The sequence below is a fragment of the Myodes glareolus genome, chromosome X (genome assembly GCF_982192425.1).
Source record: "Myodes glareolus chromosome X, mMyoGla1.1, whole genome shotgun sequence".
Lineage (NCBI taxonomy): Eukaryota > Metazoa > Chordata > Mammalia > Rodentia > Cricetidae > Myodes > Myodes glareolus.
In genome coordinates this window covers 59,456,699-59,474,586 of record NC_142053.1, presented here as the reverse complement: position 1 = coordinate 59,474,586, position 17,888 = coordinate 59,456,699, and the positions used below count along the sequence as shown (strand labels likewise).

The 17,888-nt window shown below is 33.9% G+C and overlaps 1 protein-coding gene across 3 annotated transcripts in view; it reads left to right on the top strand.

The window, feature by feature from the left end:
- Diaph2 (diaphanous related formin 2) overlaps positions 1 to 17,888 on the top strand; it is a 727,907-nt gene that overhangs the window by 150,610 nt on the left and 559,409 nt on the right. The gene's annotated exons all lie outside the window — the stretch shown is intronic.

Genomic DNA, 17,888 nt, shown 5'->3' with positions numbered 1-17,888 from the left:
CAGTTGTCACTTCTGATGCCTGTGAATTAAAATGTAGAATTTTCAGCTTCTTCTCCAGCTTGTCTGTCTGCATGCTGCCATGCTTCCCGCCATGGTGATAGCAGACAAAACCTCTGAAACTGTAAGCTAGCTTCGAATAAATGTTTCCATTTATAAGAGTTGCTATGGTTATGTGGTTATGGTATTTCTTCACAGCAATAAAACCCCAAGTCTATCAGTGTTCTCCATTTTTTTTTTCTGGATTTCTGTGTATCTTTCATTATCAAATTTTTGCTTTTTTTAATTATGTTGTTTGCTTGTTTTGCTTTGCTTTGTTTTGTTTTGAGACAGTGTCTCCCATCTTCCTATGTAACCCTGGCAGTACTGGAACTCACTGTGTAGACCAGGCTGGCCTCAAGCCCACAAAGATCCCCATGCTTCTTCCTCCCAAGTAATGTGAATAAGGGTGTACACCACTATGCCCAGTTATGTATCACTTATTTTCAATCTACACAGTTAAGTCTTTTACAACTTACATTGAAGGTAGTGATGATGGACATGTAGACTTTTGTTTATATTTGGAATTCTGTATGTGTGTGTGTGGATGTGCAGGTATATTTCTTTGTGCCACATATTGTTGCTATTAATAACAAATAAACACTTGTTTTGTGAGTTCTGAACCTCTTTGCCCTTGACTGCTAACTCACTCTTTTCTAGAATAAGTAAGTCGAAAGTGCATTTTAGAATAATAAAAAGCTCCAAAGACATCAGAGAAAACAAGCTAATGAATAGGTTACCAGATTAGAAATTAAATACTCTAGGTTTTATTCTGAGCTTCATATGCATTGTGGAGTATTGCCAAATTTGATTGAAGAACTTGTCAAATATGTAAAGCGAGGCTAATATACCTTACATTGCCTGGATGCTAGTTGGATTAATGAGAATTGTTAAAAAGCAATACATTTTGTGTTTTTCCAAGACAGTTTTAATATAAAGACCAAAATCTACATTCTATCTGGTATTTTAATGGTGGTAATTATTATACCGTCATACATTTTAATCCATAATTTAATAATAACCTACTATATTTGTTGCTTTTTATGCAAGTGTATTAAAACATATGTAAGTTATAAACTATTAGATTCTGTTTTTGTCCTCCTACTTCAAATGCATTCTTATATTTTATATTAAAATTTGGGAAGGACTGTCAGTTATTCGAAAATTTAACCATGAGGTAGTATGGCATTTAAAATATAATACTAAAGTGTTTACTTTTATAATTTATTTCCATTGGAAAATAGGGGTAATGCAAAAATAAATTAACCTCTTGAATTAATATTAAAGAAGAATTTCACAAAGACATCTGCAAGTTCTCATTTTTTTCTGCTCTATGTGAGTAGTATGTATAAACTGAAATGTTCAGGTTAATGTATGGACATTTTTATTAATAATTTTCTTAAAAATATCACTCTTAGGTCGGGTGTAGGTGGCACATGCCTTTAATCCCAACACTCAGGAGGGTGAGGCAGGTGAATCTCAGTGAGTTCAAGGCCTGCCTGGTCTACAAAGCGAGTTCCAGGACAGCCAGGACTGTTACACAGAGAAACCCTGTCTTGAAAAACAAAAAGCAAAAAACAAACAAACAAACAAAATGGTACTCCCAACAGGTGTGATAGTGTGTTCCTGTTAATCCAGCTCTTGAGGGGCTGAGAATGCAAGATACCAATTTCAAGGAACTGAAGAAATATACAACTGACAAGCAAATAATATTCTTAGCATTTTAAACAAGTCATGACGTGTGTCCTTATTGTCTTCATGTACCCAGTCTCTAGCACATAGATGATGCTTAATAAATGTTTACTTGACAAATAACTTCACTTGCTGAGATCAAAAAATAAAAGCCATGCATGCTATTTGCTTCCATGAAAATGAACATATCATAGGAGCTAAGAGCTTTTTTGAAATCACTAATGTCAGATAAACTAATCATCTCTTATGTCTACAAAGTACTTTCACAAGGATTTAGAGCATTTACTGTTATTTACTCCTGAAATTTTGGTATAGAGGCCATATTATATCTAAATACTTTAGATTGGTTCACTTTCAGCCTGAGACATGTAGTTTATTTAAACTATACAAGTAATAGTTTCCTGGAGAAGGAATCTTATTTCACTCTTACTGTTTGTTTTAATCTCAGTTTCTGGCCCCTTGCTTTATGTGAAATTTTATCAATTTTTAATATTTTATGAGACAGTCTTTCCAGTGACTGCTTTGCAATGTTTTAGATTAGTTGAAAGAAACCGGTTGGCGTATTTAGCAGTAATGATGCATAACATTTTGTTTGAATTGCTACAAATTAGCTAGAAGATGTACATCTCTAAATGAAGTAATTTCTATAGTACATCTCAGAAAAAAATTGTTCTCATTATTGAAATCTTTATGTTTCAACAAATGGATATTCTGAAGGAAAAAATAGTCTTCCCTAGAAAAGAGCACACTAACTGGTTGTTCAATACCAAATAGTCATACCTGAAATACATGCATATATGTATGTATATATGTATATAAATAGTTGTGTGTAACATTATATAGACTGAGTTGTATTTACATATTTAGGATGCACGATACACCACACACACACTAACATTTTAAGAAAAAGGTGCCAATGAATTTCAAAGAGAGCTTAAAGTGGTACATGGGAGTAGTTGGAGTAAGGAGATGGAAGACTATAATTATAATTTTAAAAATTAAAAAGTATAATTAATCAAAGAAGTCCTTACTCCAACCTTATAATTTTCTGCACTTCTCGGACCACAGTGTGTATCAGACATTATAGAATAGATATGTTCCCAGTGAATTTTGGATATTGCTAAAATCAGCGTGTTTGAGGATACATACTGAATTTACAAAATTTATTATGGTGGCTAATCCATGATGTAAAGACTTATTTTGAAGAATAATGCAACATTAAGGAGATGGTATACTTGATATACAAGGGTATATCTGAGAGTAAAATTAGAAAATTTGTGAGCTTATTAGATGCAGGATCCCAGTGACAATTGGGCCTTGTGAACAAACAGGCCCTTGGAAATGTACGTGTTTTGGCTCTGTTTTGTCCAGACACTAACAGGTAGCTTTGCAATTTCTGAAAATTTTCTGGACTTAATGAGTTCAGTTTTCTCATTAGTAAAATGGGAATAATTATTTCTTTGAGTGGCAGTCTCTACAGAGTAGTTTAGGGACTACATGGAGTATCACACAGTGCACTCAGGAAAGAGATGTGACAGGAACAGTGATGCCTGTAATCTCAGCACCCACTCTGCAGAGCCTACTGAAAGGAGAATTTGAGGAGAGCCTGGACTGCATGGTGTCATAATGTGAACCTATTACACAAAGCAGAGGGTGAAGGGAATAGTACTTGTCTAGTATGTGGAAGGCTTTGGATTTGCTTCCTAATATGTTTTGAATGATAGTAACCAAGCAGCAATTCTACATTGCATGTAGAATTATGCATTTGGTATAGTGAAGTATGATTTATGTTTAAGTCTTAAAACTCAATTATGTAATATGTAATGAAATTCAGAAAAAAATCGCTTGTATAATTAAACAGTCCTAACTAACAGAAATTTGATTGAAATCAACTTTCTCTGACTCTACAGTCAGTTCTTATAATCATTGAACGATATTAGGAGTCAGTTAATTTTTGTTATGTCTGTTGGTTTTATATGTTAATACAATTTGTGTGTACATATTCTTTTAGAGACATGATTAATCCTTGGTGTTATATGCACAGTACTTGCTAGACAGGAATTCCCTTGTCAAGTTCACATTTTTCTTAATGCATAGGACTATATGCTGTCTCTCATGAAAACTCAGCTTATTATATTCCTTGATATGAGGATCTGCTATAATTTCTAATATTAGTCCAAAACCTGCTTCACCTTTAAAATAATCTGAGGAATTTACAGGCTTTGCATTTTTGTAAGATTTTTTTTTACAAAGATGCACATTATATAACAGACTCCTTTGAGAGTACTGTTTTAAAGTGTTCTTGCCCTTAATTATAGTGGTTAGAAATGTCAGGAACAGTGCATTAACCTACTGTACTCCAGATGGCTTGCTTTTTTCCTTCTTGTCTTGTTATATCTAAAGAATATGGGATTGGCAGCATAGTTCTTTAAGTGATGTCACATTTGGGCAGTATAATTTTTACTTTTTGCATTTTAAACAGTGTAAACATCAACTTAAAATATGAGATGCATGATATATATTTGATAAGTTTGAACTTTTATCAATTTGTGAAGTAGCTTATAGAGTTTATATTAATTATTGAAGATATTTAGCATCCATATATTGAGACAGTAGAAGAAAGTTTTTTAAGGATGTGTATGTATTTGTTGTATTTTAGATTACACTAATTTTCTCTTTGAAAAAGATACACTAATATCATAAATCATAGGGTGTTTCTTATGAAGTATTATTTCTATGAATTAATATGAAGAAATGAGACTGTGTGTTTTATTATGTTCAGATCCATAGTGGTAGTATGTTGTAGGAGGTCGCTTGTTCATTTTCCAGCTGCCCAGATTCCCAAAATAATCACACATAAACTGTATTATTTGAATCACTGCTTGGCCAATCACTTAAGCGTATTGCTAACTAGCTCTTACATCTAGAATTAACCCGTTCAGTATTTTATATTTTACCATGAGGCTTGTTGCCTACTGGCAAGTTTCCGCCATGTCTGTCTCTGGTGGTGGCTCCATGACTTCTCCCTGTCTCTGCCTCCTTTCTCCCAGCATTCAGTTTAGTCCCCCCCCATCTATTCTGTTTTGGGGAGGCCGAAGACAGTTTCTTTATTAACCAATGGTATTCACAGCATAAAGAGGGGAATCCCACATCAGTAGTGTTTGGATGTAAGAATGCTATATGCAGAAAGACCTGGTTGGTAAACTATAAAACTAATTCTTTATATTGATAATGTTACACTGCTATTTATATTTATATACTGTCTTACTGTAACATCTATAGCACTTATGGGCAAAAATATTGTACTTCTATAAAAACTCTATAAAGATTTTATGCTAAGTAGTAGTTCAGTATTCTTACTAGGTAGTTCTTTCAAGTTAGGTTGAGATTTGGGACAAGCAAGGTTTATTTGATATTCATTGTATACTAGTTAAGATTTAAAATTGATTCTCCTACAATAGGAATGAATTATTTATCACAGAAGTTTGGATAACTTCTAAATTCATCACTTCTATAGGGAATAAATACAATTGTTTGAATTTGTTAAGTAAATTCAGTTTCCTAAAATGAAGCCTAAAGATCCATTTCTATATATTCTTAAAATTTGCATATTCTAACCTAAAAAGTCTGCTTCTTTTAAACACTAGTGAGAACATTATGCCACTAATATATTTTTTGATTCCAAAGGTGCCATTTTATTTGATTTAACCTGGGAATTTAGGGAGTAGTTGATTCTAGTCTGAGTTAGTCACTCGTTTTATATTGTAGTATTGTTTTTTGAGGTCAGTTCATCAGTTCACATAAGAAAAACTTAGTAGTCAGTTGAGTCCATGAAATTTTTTAATGAAAAAATTAAATTGCCCTCCTTTACACACACACACTCATTATTGCCCACATACAAAGTAATTTTTTTCTGTGCCTTTTCCCTGTTGTGTTCTCAATGTGTGTCATATTTACAGATTCTTGTTTTCAAATTTATTTATTATTTTACATAGACAAAAGGTTTATTTTTATTTTATATCTTTGTGTGTTTGCCTGCATATGTATGTGTACCAAATGAATTCCTGGTGCCTATGGAAGGCAGAAGAAGGCATTGGATTTCCTGGAACTGAAATTAGAGCTGTCATGTGACTACTAAGAACTGATGAGGTCTCTGAAATGACAGCAAATGCTCTAAAACCCATGAGCTCCTTTTTTATTTATTTATTTTTGAGACAGAATCTCATTATGTAACTCTGACTGGCCTTGGCATAATTATGTAGATGATGTTAATTTCAAATTTATAGAGCTCTGTCTGCATCTGCCTCTTGAGTGCAGATATCAAAGGAGTATATCACCATGCTTGTTCTAATTTTTTATATCAGCATATAAAAATTTGTATTTATACAGTATTATATATTGCAGTATGACATTTTGTGTTTATACAGTATATATTATACATTATGATATTGTGTTTATACACTATATATTATACAGTATGATATTCTGCAGCATATATATGATTAAGTGTAGCTAATTGACAAATGTATTATCTCAGAGTTATTATAGTAAAAACACAAATCTCCTGGAATTTTTCAAAGATATATTCTATAATCCATTATGTCCTACAGTGGATTTCTTGAACTTACTTCTCCTGTCTCTCTGTATGCATGTATTATTTGGTTAATATCTTTCCAATCCCATTCACTTCCAAGTACTCTAGCCTGTAGTAACTAACTTCCTACTCTCAATCTCTATCAAATAACTGTATTTTGTATACATGAATGAGATCATGAACATTTTGTCTTTATGCACATGCTTTATGTCCTTATGCTTAATGTCTTTCTGTTCTTCCATGTTACTGCCATTTACAGAATTGCCTTCTTTATATTTCTCAATATAGTATTCCATTGTCTGTAGGTATATTTTGAAGAATTTGATCCAGTAGTGATATTTAGTTTGCTTTCTTGTTGTGATGATTGTTAATAATGCTGTAGTAGGTATGTGAATGCAGATATCATTTGCATATGGATTTCCATGTCATATATATGCAATAATTGGACTGCTGGATTATGTGCCAGTTCCATTTTTACTTTTTTTGTGTTCTTACATACTGATGTTCATAATTGCTTCATAATTACATTCTCACTGCAGTGTACCTTGGATCCTTTCATTATTGTTTTCTTAGCATTTAGTATTATTAATCATACATTTTTTTATAATAAACATTTCTTGCCAGAGTGAAATAACATATTGTAATTTTGATTTGCATTTTCTTTAAAGTTGTAATGTTGAACTTTCCATTCCATGTATTTGTCAGCCATTTTTGTGTTTTCTTTTGACAGATGCTTTTTTTCATTCCCTTTGTCTGGATTTTAATTGGATATATGTTTTCTTTGTAATGATTTGAGTTTTTTGGGGGTTGTTGTTGAATTCTTTAAGATGAGTAGAAAGGCTCCTATAGTCATGGGAAAGTTAAACATCCCCATTCAGATCTTCCTTCCTAATTGGAAACCATGAGTTCACAGGGACTTTGTGTATGTAATAGTCTAGGTAAAAGGGATAGAAAGTTAACCTCATCTTTTAGGGTTGGAGCATGACTTTATTCTATGGTGCAATGGAGTGTTACAGTCCTGCTTCCAAGTCATTCCCTGTAGGGGTTTTGCCTGTGGACAGTTGTTAGTTGATTTTTATTTAAAGGCATGAAGCAGGAGAACTGCTAGAACTGCTATTCTGTCACCCATTTGTTTCACTTGATCAGGTTGTTGCGCAGTCTGATATTATCGCCCTCCACCAGTTCTTCTTAAAAGTGAGGGCCAGAAAAAAATGTAGAGCTCAAAAAAAAAAATCAATAAAAAAAGTGAGGACCAAAAGTAAATGCTGAATTGGTGTCTCAGGTTGTACATTTTGTCTCTTGGTTCTTTGCAACACCAATTTATTATTACTATGAAGGAAGAAGAGTATTACATGCTTAATCACACAGGCCTTATAGTTAGATAGACCTGAGATCTAATTTCAGTTTCTCCTACTTGTCTGTACTGTAGCCTTGCTTGGCTTTTCCTAGCCCCAGTTTGCTGATGTACGACATGCAGATGGCGTTAGCACATCACAAGGCTGCCTCACCTTGGAGAACAGGTGAACATGTTGGTTTTTCTGTCTTTATAGGTCCAGCACTCCAGCCCACTTACATAGATGAAATTGTACTGTGTCTTTATTGATTCTTTTTTTCTTCTAACTGTGGTACTTTTATCACATGAACACATTGGTCCTTAACAACTAAACAGTCATTCTTTAAATAAAGAAATAAATAAGAAAGCCAATAAAATTTAAATTAACCCACTTTGAAGTGCTAAATGATTTTCTGACTTTAAATTGTCCTTCATGATGTGATCAGACTGCAAGACAGACATTTTTGGACTCTCTGTGCCTACAGTGCCACATAAGATGACCCAGCGGTGCCACCTGTGTTTCCTGTCTGATCTGCAGTTAAATTCTAATGAGTACAGGCAACATGTGGTGATGTCATTTGGTGTTTATTTTGGTACAAATACTTTTTCATACTAAGGTTATTTCACCAGGATTCAGTGTTGAATGTTTCACTTCCCAGCAAAAATATGATCTTAGATATAAAGGCAGAAATCAGGTGGTGGCTGTACTTGGTTAGAAGATGGTTAGCCAAGTAGTAAGTAACTTAGTTTATGCTTAATGCGGTCATTTTAAGAAATGAAACTGTGGAGTTCTAAGATTACCTTACCAACAGCAGAAACCCTTAAACTCTCAAGAATTCTAGGTGGAGAGTTATTAGCCCCAAGTTCCAGTCTCATTGATGTACTAGCAAGTCTCCAAACATACTGTGTTTGATTCTTTGTATCTCGGTGGTTAACTACTGACCAAAAGAGCTTAGTTTGCTTTAAGTGAATAGCATTTATTAGTCTTTGAAATTTTCCCCTCAAATAGCTTCATGATTCATCAAGGTCTTATACTTTGCCACCTATTATGATAATCTTCTTTCTACTCATTACATAGCAGAATGTGAACTCTGCTATGACATTATTGGGTGTCAGCTTTTCACTGTTTGCCAGATCTGAGAATATATTACATGCTTAATGGTAATATTCTAATACAAAATGGGCCCTCTATGTCCAATATCAGATGCTTTGTGTTCATGCTGTTGTTACATGAAGACAGTAGAATCCTACATTATCAATGCATGAGTAGAGAGTAAGGTAGTCAACTCATTTCACAAAAAATCCAAAATTTCTATTCTGCTATACATATGATAGCCTGCTATGAATCACACATTCAAAATAGCTGGGCATTTGAGATCGTGTAGCTCATTGTGCTTAAAATTTTATTTTATTTAACATTAGAATTGCTTTGCTGGTAGGAATCTTCAGCAGAATATAAATATGCAAATGCCCTCATTGTTAGGAGAACAGAAGACAGATTTTCTCAGTAAGCTCTCTCTTTTGAGTATTCTCTCCTCAGTCAGTCAAGGATTCCTTTAGACTCTGAAAATATACTTTTAATCTCTTACCTGTGTTACAGGTCCATTTCTGAATATTTCAGGAAGATTAGAATCCTACCTCTGCTTCAAAAACAAATAATGACCAGAAGCTAATAACCTTACGCCACCAATACTTTTTCACAAGATAATTGTCTGGGCATTCATGAAGTTATGAAATTAACAACAAAATAAGATGCCCTATAAGTACATATTAATTAAATAATTACCATATACCAGTGCCGTGGTTAATTTTTATTGTCCACTTGAAACACCCCAGAGTCAGTCAGGCAGAGGGAAAATCAGCCTGGCTCAGGTTGCCCTTTGGCTACTACTGTTAAGTGTGTCTTGAGAGGTGATTGACGTGGGAGAGCTATAGAAGGACACAGCCCAGCATAATTAGAAAAGAAGGCAGTTAACAGTGGCCTCTGTGGTTTCTGGATAAAGATCCTGCTTTGATTTCTTGCCCTTACTTCCCTCTATGATGTAGTGTAATCTGACTGTTGTAAGATGGAAAGGAAGCCTTTTTTTTTCCTTCCCAAGTTACTTTTGTTAAGGGTGTTTTATCACAGCAACAGAAATGCAAACTAGAACAGTCAGACATTCTTCTTTACGAAGATTGTTATTTTACTCTCACAAGCCTACAGATAGACACCATATTATTTTCATCTTGTAGAAAATGAACCTAAGGTCCAGGATTCAAGTGACAAACTGACCAGTTTCACAAGGCTAAGTTTCCTCACTGTTCTTTACCCTTACGAGCCTTGTAAAGAATAGCGAGCAAGCTTTTGCTCCCTCCCTTTGTTATAATACTCCACTTTAAATAATCTTGTTCCCCCAAGAATACTGTGTCAGAAGCATTTTTGAAGCAATATCTTCCCTAGTTTTTAGACTCAAATGAAATGCTCCATTTCATTTGGTGAAAGCTCTTTGTGCTATAAGCATGTAAGATACCATTGATGACTAAGTCTTTCTCAGTTAGTGCCAAAGGCATGTCTACATTTATTTTTCACATCAGTCAGTCAGGTCCCTCAGTTCTCTTCATTTACTCATCCTTTACATGCTTTGTTGATGCTTTACTACCTATCAGCAGTTAGGCAAGGAACTGAATAATATTAAACGCAATCAATTTGACAGATAGCACTTACTCAAATGCTTGGAAAGTTAGACGTTAGGAATAATGGGATTACTTCTTATTTCATGGAAGGCATTTTTCTTTATTTCTTTTCTAATTTATAGCTTCATTACTTACTTAAAATGTAACTTTTATTTAGGCTGCAGGAAACATTTGTAATTAACAACAGCATTATTAAACTGGCTTTGTTTTATTGTCTAAAGTTAGTGTTGCAGTTGGATCTGTAAAATGCTAAAGCATACAGTGAAGCCATTAAACGTACATTTCTTCATAGATTTGCCTCTATATAATAAATGTTGATAAAGTTTTCATATTTTTTCCTGTTTTTAACTAGTGGAGTATAATTGATTGAATCTGTCCTATTTTTTTTAAAAGTAGCTATTTATATAGAGGCATATCCTCCTTTCTCACAATAGTGAGTAGAATAAATGTAATATAACTAAAAATACAAGAAGCAGGCCACCATTAGGCTTTTAAAGTTGTCTTGTACTCTAGGCCTCTTGAGAACACTGGTAAGTCTTTGCATACCATCTTAGAATCATGTATTGAATTGCCAAACATCAAATATATATGAGTGAAAAGCAAAACAAACAATTACTCTAAGATATGTTATTGAAATATTTTCAAAAATTGAAATATACTAGGACCTTATATAACATTTTCATTTAGTAACCTGTATATGGAGATTCCTATGAGGTTTATGCCTAATCACTAAAATTGTTCTTCAGTAGGTAAATAGTTAAATAAACTATAGCAATAGCCATACTGTTAAATGTTGCTTACCAATAAATGTATACTATTGATTTATGCATTATTTGGTGTAAATCTCCAAGGCACTATGATGCATAACAAAGGTCACCTCAAATGTATACATTGGGTATAATTTAATACATTTATGTAACATTAAGAAGTAAAAATTATAGAAAATGTTAAGCAGATTAGTGGCTTTCAGACAGGGTAATGGATGTAGGTAAGAAAGGGCAACATGACGGACCCTTGTGGGAATGGAGCTGCCTGAATGTTACTATATTAATCTACTGGTGATAGTATTGTATACAACTATATTCATACAGAACACATATACTACACATACAAGTAAATGTGTTCAAAATTAGGACACTATAAATAAGATATTTGCGTTATTGTCAGTATCAATATTGCTACTGTGATTAGAACGTTTCTTTGCAGGATTCTACAGTTGGAAAAAGTAAGAGATTTCTGTGAATTATTTCTTAGAACTGCATGCATACTTTAAAATAGTATACAGATCAAGAAATAGTATACTTCTTGTGGTGTTTGTCAAATAACAGAAGAGCGTGGCAGGTTGTATGTAATGAGCATAAATTATACCCCCACAAATTTGTTGTGTTTAGTATAGTGGAAAACTATCTGTAGATGACTAAGTTGGATGTACTGTTTTACTGCCACTGTAGTTTTTTGTCCACATTCATAATAACAAAAAGCACTAAACTTAATGTGAAGTTTTCTGGAAATAAAGCTGTTATTTTTCCATTTTACAATTTGCACACTGCCTGGATTAGGAACCCTTGGATTATTTTCTTGTCTGTTTACATTTCATTGTCTGCTATATTTCAAGGGCTTCTGTTAGTTTAAAGATAGGCACAATGGTTTTACTTTTTTCCTTCAAGTAATATGAGTGGTGATAAGAGCTTATAAAAATTGTAGACATATCTTATAGCTTGAAAGATTTACTTGATATTGTTCAAGTATATGCTCATTGTTCACAATAAGTGCTTGAGAGTAGTTTTATAACCTGATCATGGGTAAGTTTTAAGTATAGAACAGCCTTCCCATTTATTGCTAGATACCAAAGAAAAAAATCCAATTGATTGGTTATTACCCATTGTGACTAAAACTGCACATTATTAAGTGTAAAAATTTGCTTTTATTATCAAGTCTTGAGTATTTGTTTTGATAAAATATATGCAGACACATATATATCCATGATCTTGGTTAAATATATGTTAATAGTTTCTTGGTGTACATATTATTTTTCATAGTACATGGGCCCATGGAATGATCTAAGTATTTATTTTCTGATACCCTTATCTCTACAATTTTGTTATAAAATTCTTAATAGATATTTCATATATTTAATGCTTCAGTGAATAATTCCAGAGGAAACAATATAGTTATATTTTCTTTTATTAAACATTTAAATTTATAACATTTTAATAAAATTAGTAAAATACTTTTGAGAAAAAAATGGTCTGAAAAACTGATTAATTATTATGTTTTCACACTGCTGCAAGAAGCTTTTAATGCTCTCTTGCCTTAGAATTTGTTATATAATTTCTTACTTTGCATATTTCACCCACTATAATACCTTAATTGAAAACAGTGTTTACTGCAGTGAGAAGTGGCACCTTATAATGTTATTGCATGATCGTAATTTTTTTTTACAGATTTTTGATATAGACCTTAAGGATATTATGCAGTATATTATCCTCTATATGTCCCATACAATTAAAAGACTTTAATGCACAGTGTATTTAATTCATTAAAGTTATATAGACTAAGGCTATTAGAAAAACCAAATACTTATATTTAATATTATTTTAAATGCTGTAATTAAGAATCCTTTTATATATTTGTTTGATGAGTTAATTAGGTAAGTTTATTACTTTTCTTTTGGGAGGTATTTTGGGTGAGTAGGATGGTGGTGATGAGCTGGTAGGAGTTGGAAGAAGGGGAACCATAATTAGAATATATTATAAAAAATCACTTTTCAATAGAGATATTTTCTCATATCAATAGAATATATATAAATGTTCAGTGATACAGTCAAATTTATAATGATACCACATCCTCATTATTGGAATGAATACTTAGATTTATATGTGTAGGACAATTTGATTTTGTGTTTCTTTAGCTGATACAGGAAATGGGTTTTCAGTTTATATTTTTAAAGTTATAGGATCCTATAAGCAATAATGCAGGAATCTTTGTAGATATAATTCCAAATGTGCTAACTTGCAGTATTGTATTTTTGAGAACTACAATAATAGATAAGAAACTCGCTAGGTTAAAGTAGTCAAAGAAATTTGACTTCTGTATGAAACATAGCCAACCACAGTGTCTTAGTTTCTTGTCTTTGTGCTCTGATAAAACACTGAAGGAAAGCTCCTTGGAGAGGAAAGAGTTTACTCAGCTTACATATCCCTATCAAAGTCTGTCACAAGGGGAAGTTAGGGCAGGAACCTGTGGGACGGAACCAAAGCAGAGGCCATAGAGGAATTCTGCTTTCCTGGCTTACAGCCCATGTCTTACTCAGTTCACTTTCTAGTACTATCTATTCAGGGGATGTGCCACTTCCAGTCAGCTTGGTCCTTTCACATCAATTAAGAAAATGCCCACAGACAGACAGGCCTACAGGGCAGTTTCATGGAAGTTTCCCTAACTTGAGGTTCTCTCTCTCTCAGGTGACTGCACATTGTATCAAACTGACAAAATTTAACCAATACAAGCAGTATTGGTATTCCTATTTTCTTCAAGATAATATTGCCCTTTCTAAAGGTGGCACGATTGATAGTAATTTCTTTCTGTGTCCATACTATACCTGAAAGATGTATATAGAATCACTAGTTCCATCCAGTGTCCACAGAGTGGGATGCTTACAAATAAGAATTCTGAAGCCTTTTCTCAAGTTAAAAGTCCATCTATTTTTACATTAAAAAACGAAAGGAATAGATTGGTCCAAGTCACCAATATCAGAAGTGGTTATTTCCACTGCATCCTTAGAATGTTCGTTTAAAAATATTTCTTGTCTAGTTTTGATATTACAGTTTTATTTTATAGTAAAGGGAGGATGTTACCTAAAATACTTTTCAGTTCTCTGTGTACTGTCTTAGAACAATATAAGCATAGTCATATAGACCATGCTTATATTATTTCTACATTCTAATGATTTTCAAATTAAGGAATGCCCTCAAATTAGGAAAGCTTTTTATTCACCTAGCTTTGGAATAGCATGTTGTACTCTAATTACTAACTTTGTCTGCATTATTTTTTAAAGATCAAATGGGCACAGTGGTAATTTTCATTAATCTCATACAGAGCAACTAATTAGAATTTCAGTTATTATCCATCCATTATCTAGTTGTTGCCTTTGTTCAGTATCTGAACAGGGTGTTAATGATAAACCATTCTTGTATTACAGCCTATTAAGTACAGTGAGATTTAGTTTAATCTATTGCACTGTTTTGTTTCAGTTATATTTTAATATTATGTTGTGTCATAGTGATTATGCTGAAGATGCTCACACACATTGACGTTTCTTAAATACAGATTTCAGACTTCAATACCAGTTGTATCAATTGTTTTTCAATATTGGGAAAGTGGACTAGAAAGGATAAATGAAGTATCAGAAGTTCAAAATATTTATGCTTTAGTCCTGAAACCACACTAATTATGCTCAGTTGGCTCTTCCTTGGATTCAATTTTTTTTTTTTAAAAAATAGTGTAGTTTTGGCTGTCCTAGAACTCACTATGTGAACTAGACTGACTTTGAACTCACAGACCCACTTGCCTCTCTTTCCCAAGGACTGGGATGAGGTGCATCACAATGCCCTGCTGGTTTCGTTTTTTCTTTAATGATAGTATTAAAATAGTTGTTTTTAAGAATCATTCTAACTTTGTCAAGCCTATCATGTTTTTGTAGTGTTCAGATGTGAATTTAGATTAAAACTCCAAAGTACTCTTAATTGTGAAAACGTTGTTCTGTAACTGTTGATTTTTCTTTCTTACACATTAGCTTGTTTCCATTCCTTGTAGCAAACAGGTATCTAAATGATGTAACTTAAATTTTCTAAAATTGAGCAAGGTGGCATCATGCCTGTAGTCATAACTGCTTGAGAGCCTGCAACAGAGGGACTGTCAGAAATTTAAAGCCAGCCTTGGCTACATAGTAATTTCACGGTAAATCAATACTACAGAATGAGCCCTGTTCGCAAGAAAATCAAGGAAAAGACAACAAAACCTGAGAACATATTTTTATTTATTTATTTATTTTATTTTTCCATTTAAAAATTTATACTTCCTCCCCTGCTCCCATTCCCTCCTGCTCCCCCACTCATCCTCCTCCCTCCCCCTCCCTTCTTGAGAGAGGTCAGGAACCCTGCCCTTTGGGAAGTCCAAGCCCCCCCCCCCCACTTCCATTCCCATAGCTACCATCATACTTTAGTTGACCATTACATGTTGTGCGGGTATTTTTATGTTTTTTTTTAGTGCTTTATATATAATACCACTCAAAATTTCCACTTCCTGCCCTCCTGCCATTGCCCTCCTGCCTCCCCACTCCCAGTTCAGCAGGCCTTGGTGTGCTCCCTATAGATGAGTTGCACTATCTCAGAGGGTGAACGTACTCCTCGTGATCCTGACTTTCTTGCTCATGTCAGAATAGCTAAAATCAAAAATACCAATGATAGCTTATGCTGGACTCATCCACTGTTGATGGGAATGCAAACTTGTGAAACCACTTTGGAAATCAGTGTGACAGTTTCTCAGGAAATTGGGAGTCAACCTACCAAAGGACCCAGCAATTCCATTCTTGGGAATATACCCAAGAGATGCCCTAACATACTACAAAAGCATTTGTTCAACTATGTTCATAGCAGCACTATTTGTAATAGCCAGAACCTGGAAACAACCTAGGTGCCCCTCAACAGAAGAATGGATAAAGAAGGTGTGGCACATATACACTAGAGTTTTACTCAGTGGTAAAAAACAATGGCATCTTGAATTTTGAATGCAAATGGATGGAAATAGAAAACACTTTACTGAGTGAGATAACCCAGACCAAAAAAGATGAATATGGTATGTACTCACTCATAAGTGGATTCTAGCCATAAATAAAGGACATTGGGCCTATAGTTTGTGGTCCTAGAGAACCTAAATAAGAAGGTGAACCCAAAGAAAAACACATAGTTATCCTCCTGGATACTGGAAGTAGACAAGATTGCCAGGCAGAAGTTGGGAGCATGGGTGTGGGGTTGGGGTGGAGGTAAGGGGAGATGGGGAGAGGGAAGTGAGAAGGGGAGGATTGGGGAGAGCTTGGGAGAATGGAATGAATGATTGAGATGGAGGAAGGGTGGATATGGGAGCAGGGAATTAGATATCTTAATTAAGGGAGCCATTTTAGGGTTGGCAAGAGACTTGACTCTAGAGGGGTTCCCAGTTATCCAAGGAGATGTCCCCAGCTTGTTCCTTGGGCAGCAGAGGAGAGGGTGCCTGAATTGGCCTTAGAGCATAGCCACACTGATGAATATCTTGCATATCATCATAGAAGCTTCATCGGGCGATGGATGGCGATAGAGACAGAGACCCACATTGGAGCACTGAACTGAGCTCCCAAGGTCCAAATGAAGAGCAGAACAGGGAGAACTTGCTTTGGTTCTTAGCAGTCAGTACAATTTATGTGAACTTAGAAAATGATAATTGAGCTATAATTTTAGTTCAAAAATTTTTTATCTTATTATACTAATTGTGCAGTTAAGATTAGTTATGCCAAAGGGCAGTGGTGGCACACACTGTTAATCCCAGCATTCAAGTGTCAGAAACAGGTGGATCTCTGAGTTTGAGGGCAACTGAATCCATAGAGCAAGTTCCAGAACAGCATGAGCTACACAGAGAAATCCTGTCTCAAAAAATTAAGAATAGAACAAAAAGATTTCTTTCTCTGGAAAATGAAACTATTACTTATTAAGATGGTGAACATGTTGATATTTCCATTTTAGCTTTTTCCATGAACTGTATATATGGTTGTAGCAAGGTGACAAAGCTAAGGAGCTGTGATGAGATAATGAGTTTTAGAAATATCTTCATTTACACTGAAAATTAAACTAAAACCTACTTGCTATCTCATAAGCATATTCAATGACTTTTAAAGATTGATCTACAACATGGTCGTAACAGGTGACTAGTTGGGAATTAAATCCTTTAGAATGATTCAATTAATTAACATGCTAATTGGAGACTGTATGTTTTGTAGTTTAATAACTGCATATGTTTTTATAATATAGTGATATTCTGTTATCTTTCAGTACATTTAGGACATGTATAATATTGTGTATTATATTTTCTCTTCTCCAGTTCATAAAAGTGAATATAAATATGTTAACTGTCAACTAAAAATTGATAACCTGATTTAACAATGTTTATTTTATGAGTTAAGGAGAAACAGTTAATATTAATCCTAATAATTGGAACATAAGTTTAAGTTGCTCTGGCAATAGCCCTTCTTGCTATTCACATCAGTGTTATTTTCAGGCTGTGAACACCGGCTAGTATAACTTTCTTTCCTTTAAAGGGACTGAGGAGAATGTTGTATCATACACAATAGTCTTGTCTCTCAGTTCTTTGAGGAATCGTTGATGTGGGAATTTAACATGGAGGTAGAGTATTTATCTACCATGTATAAGGCCCTGAGTCACATTTATTTATATTTTAAAAAGCGGGAGGGGCCATAATACTCACACAAAGTAAATTATTGATATAATTTTATTTTTGTAATTAAAATTACTT